The 5,022-nt window shown below is 40.8% G+C and overlaps 1 pseudogene; it reads left to right on the top strand.

The window, feature by feature from the left end:
• The first annotated feature begins 1,441 nt into the window (after nucleotides 1–1,441).
• LOC100457231 (large ribosomal subunit protein uL30-like) lies at nucleotides 1,442–2,083 on the top strand (annotated as a pseudogene).
• Nucleotides 2,084–5,022: the final 2,939 nt, after the last annotated feature.

Raw genomic sequence — 5,022 nt, 5'->3', positions numbered from 1 at the left:
TTGGGGGCCAGTTTACGGTGAGATTTTGGGGGGCCTATTCCCAACAGATGGGGTTTCACCATGTTGCTCAGGCTGGTCTTGAACTCCAGACCTTGTGATTTGCCCATCTTAGCCTCCCAAAGTGCTGGGATTACAGGCATGAGCCACCGTGCCTGGCCACACTAAAGACATTTTTAAATTTATTTTTTGCATGGGTTATTCACGTGGTTCAAAAACCAGGAAATATTAAAAGGCATACAGCCTCCCTTCTATATTTGTCCCCATCTGCTCAGTTCCCTCACCTCCATAGGTCATTCCTTTTCTTAGTTTCTTATGTATCTTTCCAGAGTTTCTTTATGCATATATAAGTAAACATAAATATAAACCCTTATTTTTCACAATTTTTTCCAAAAACGTGTTCTCCATCTTGTCTTTTTCATGTACAATATATTTTAAGGCTTTTGCATAACAGCACATAGGCGGCTTCTAAACTTTTTTTTTATTTCATTTTATTTGACATATGCATGTAGGTATTTAACGAATCTGCTACTGATAGACCTTTGGTTGTTTTCTACCCTTTGCTTTTGCAAGTAATGCTGCAATAAGTAACCTCGTACAGATACTTTTTTAAACATATGTAAGAATATCTGTCTCATATATTGCTAGAAGTGAAATTTCTGGGTGAAGGGCTGTGTTGGTAATTTTGATGGCTATTACCAAATTCTACCCATAGACATTTTACCAGTTTAGACTCCCACTGGCAACATACAAGAATGTCCAGTTCCACACAGGCGCATCCATAGAATGTTATTGCTGGTGCTCAGAAAACAATACCCCAAAATGAAGGCCTCAAAAGCAAAAGTTCTTTTCTGACCTTCTCCTACCCTCCTATCTCTCAGTCCCATTCTCCCTCAAGACTAGAATTCTAGAAAACTAGAATTCTAGAAACTAGAATCCTTCTTCCCCAAGGTGGGCCATAGAAACCAGTACCCCTTTTCCCCATAGAAACCAGAACCGTTTTTCCCCAATCAGCCATAAAACCTAAAAATCTTACTCTAAGTTTCCATCTGCCTTTCTTTCTAAAATCTGGCCATAAAAAAAGATCTGACCTACCTTGTTTGACTGTAGGCCCGAAGGCCCCCAATCCAGAGAGATCTTTCCCCATACTCAGAAGGAAGGAATGCCTGCTCAGGAAGGCCGAGAAGAATCTAGACAGAGAGGCCTTGCTGGGTTTCCCCACTCATTCTATTAGCATTAGATTAGACCCTTTTTGTCCAATCATTTTTCTACATGGCTGATCATACATTGTTGAACCTAAGCATAAAAATGGGCAGTTTCTCCTCTTTTCTAGCTAGAACCATAGAGGGTGTCGAAGAGAAGCAGCAGCAGCTTCCTGCTGTGTCAGAAACTTAAGAAAAGACAAAGGAATTTCGCAGAACTGAAGATCAAGTGCCTGAGAAAGAAGTTTGCCCAAAAGATGTTTTGAAAGGCAAAAAGGAAACTTATCTATGAAAAAGTGAAGCACAATCACAAGGAATATAGGCAGATGTACAGAACTGAAATTCGAATGGTGAGGATGGCAAGAAAAGCTGGCAACGTCTATGTACCTGCAGAACCCAAATTGGTGTTTGTCATCAGATTCAGAGGTATCAATGGTGCGAGCACAAAGGTCCGAAAGGTGTTGCAGCTTCTTTGCCGTCATCAAATCTTCAATGGAACCTTTGTGAAGCTCAACAAGGCTTCAACTAACGTGCTGTGGATTGTAGAGCCATACGTTGCATGGGGGTACCCAAATCTGAAGTCAGTAAATGAAGTAATCTACCAGCATGGCTATGGCAAAATCAGTAAGAAGCAAATTGCTTTGACAGATAACGCTTTGATTGGTCAGTGTCTTGGTAAATATGGCACCATCTGCCTGGAGGATCTGATTCATGAGACCTATACTGTTGGAAAATGCTTCAAAGAAGCAAATAGCTTCCTGTGGCCCTTCAAATTATCTTCTCCAAGAAGTGGAATGAAGAAATTGACCATCTATTTTGTAGAAGGTGGAGATGCTGGCAACATGGAGGACCAGATTAACAGGCTTCTTAGAAGAATGAACTAAGGTGTCTACCATGATTATTTTTCTAATCGGGTCAGTTAATAAACAGTACTTGTTCTCAAATTGAAGAAAAAAAATGAACAATTTCCCCCGTTTTTTTTTTTTTTTTTTTTTTTTTGAGACGAAGTCTCACTCTGTTGCCCAGGCTAGAGTGCAATGGCGCCATCTCGGCTCACTGCAAGCTCCACCTCCCGGGTTCAATCTCCCATATAAACATGTTAAATACACTTGCATGCCTTTTTTCCAGATAATCTACCTTTTGCAAGTTAATTTTTCAGCGCAAATTCAGAGGGCTCTTGGCCCCTAAATTATCCAACCTTGGGATTTTTGCCAACCTTCCAGGTGTACACATTCTTTACTCATTACTTAGTTATTGTTCTTACAGAGACAGAATATGAGTTGCAAATGTGATTCCCCAGTTCTTTTTATTTTATATACTTCTTTTCCCTGCCTTTTCATTTTATTTTTGTGCTAGTTTCCATTTTATATAGTCAAATTTATCAAGCTTTTCTTTTGTGACTTTAGGATTTTAAGGCATAGTTGCAAAGGTCTTCCTAACTGCAAGATTTTAAAGGTATTTCTTCTGCTTCTTTCTAGAACTTTTAAGTTTACAATAATAACTTATGCAAGTAGTGATAGTTTTACCTTCTCCTTTCCCAATTTTTATACCCCTAGTTTCTGTCTCTTGTCTAATTGCATTGGCTAAAACCTTCAGCACCCTGCGAAATAATAGCAGTGATGATGGACATCTTTTATCTTATTCCTCACTTTATTGGAAATGTTTATAAATTCTGGCATTAAGCGTGATGTTGAGCTGAGATCAATTTATCTTACCATGTTAAGGAAATATCCATCTATATCTACCTAAGTCAATATTTTTATCAAGCATGGTTGCCAAATTTGGCCAAATGTATTTTCAGCATCTATGGAGACCATTTTATGATTTTTCTTCAAATCTACCCATATGATCAGATATATTAATATATTTCCAATATCAGAATATCTAGACTAAACCTCTGCACACAATTCATTTCTTCATGCTTTCTGGCCATCTTCTTTTTCTCACCAGCTCCTATTTTTTTTTTTCTTGAGACAGAGTCTTGCTTTGTCGCCCAGGCTGGAGTGCAGTGGCACCATCTCAGCTCACTGCAACCTCCTCCTCCTCCCGGATTAAAGCAATTCTCCCGCCTCAGCCTCCTGAGTAGCTAGGACTAGAGACGCTATGCTTACATAAAAAAGTCTATATATATATATAATTTTTTTTCCATTAAAAGGATACTCATGGAATGGCACAGTGTCTCACACCTGTAATCCCAGCACTTTGGGAGGCCGAGATGGGTGGATCACCTGAGGTCAGGAGTTCGAGACCAGCCTGGCCAACATGGTGAAAAATACTACTGAAAATACAAAAATTAGCCGGGCATGGTGCTGGGTGCCTGTAAACTCAGCTACTCAGGAGGCTGAGGCAAGAGAATCGCTTGAACCCGGGAGACAGAGGTTGCAGTGAGCCAAGATGGTGCCATTGCACTCCAGCCTGGGCAACAAGAGTGAAACTCCATCTCAAAAAATAAAAAAAGAGATGCTCATATAATTATTTTCATGTTGTTAATGATATGGGGAAGGTAGTAAATAGTAGACAACTTTTGCTTTCTCTTACAAATGGAAATAAACTTTTTCCTAACTGTAAAGTAAAACAGTTTAACTTTTTAAATGCAGACAGTATAAAAAGTGTTGACTCTGTAACCCCACCATGAATAAAGAAGTTATTGCTATTTATAAACCTTTTGTTCTAGGCTTCCAAGTTTTTTTTTCTACCCTCATCTCTACTCAAAGTTTTGTTCTAAGTATATACAGTCATCTGTTGATATCAGTGGGGCTTTGGGTCCAGGACCTTCCTCAGACATCAAAATACACAGATGCTTATGTTCCTGATATAAAATCATATAAAATGGCATAGTATTGGCGTGTAACCTATGCACATCCTCTCATATACTTTAAATCATATCTAGATTACTTATAATAACTGATGCAATGTAGAGTTGTGTAAATCATTGTTATACTTCATTGTTTTTTGTTTGTTTGTTTGTTTGAGACGGAGTCTCACTTTGCTGACCAAGCTGGGATGCAATGGCACTATCTCTGCTCACCGCAACCTCTGCCTTCCGAGTTCAAGTGATTCTCCTGCCTCAGCCTCCCAAGCAGCTGGGATTACAGGCATGTGCCACGATGCCCGGCTAATTTTTGTATTTTTAGTAGAGATGAGGTTTCATCACGTTGGCCAGGCTGGTCTCAAACTCCTGACCTCAGGTGATCCGCCCGCAGTGGCCTCCCCAACTGCTGGGATTACAGCATGAGCCATTGCGCCTGGCCAATATACGTCATTGTTCAGGGAATAATAACAAGAAAGAAACATCTGTGCTGGGCATGGCGGCTCATGCCTGTAATCCCAGTGTGTCCAGAATTGGTGGGTTCTTGGTCTCACTGACTTCAAGAATGAAGCTGTGGACCCTTGCAGTGAGTGTTACAGTTCTTAAAGATAGTGTGTCCAGAGTTTGTTCCTTCAGATGTTCAGATGTGTCCGGAGTTTCTTCCGTCTGGTGGGTTCGTGGTCTCACTGACTTCACGAGTGAAGCTGCAGACCTTTGCGGTGAGTGTTACAGCTCTTAAAGGCAGTGCATCTGGAGTTGTTTGTTCCTTCCGGTGGGTTCATGGTCTCGCCGGCCTTAGAAGTGAAGCTGCAGACCTTCGCAGTGAGTATCACAGTTCATAAAGGTGGCCAATAGGGAGTTGTTGGTTCCTCCCGTCGGGAGTTGTTCGTCCCTCCCAGTGGGTTTGTGGTCTCGCTGGCTTCAAGAGCAAAGCTGCAGACCTTCACGGTGACTGTTACAGCTCATAAAGGCAGCGTGGACCCAAAGAATTAGCAGCAGCAAGATTTATTGCAA

Source organism: Pongo abelii, chromosome 13, assembly GCF_028885655.2.
Source record: "Pongo abelii isolate AG06213 chromosome 13, NHGRI_mPonAbe1-v2.0_pri, whole genome shotgun sequence".
Lineage (NCBI taxonomy): Eukaryota > Metazoa > Chordata > Mammalia > Primates > Hominidae > Pongo > Pongo abelii.
The sequence above is the reverse complement of the archived record's forward strand: the minus strand, read 5'-3'. Positions and strand labels throughout refer to the sequence as shown.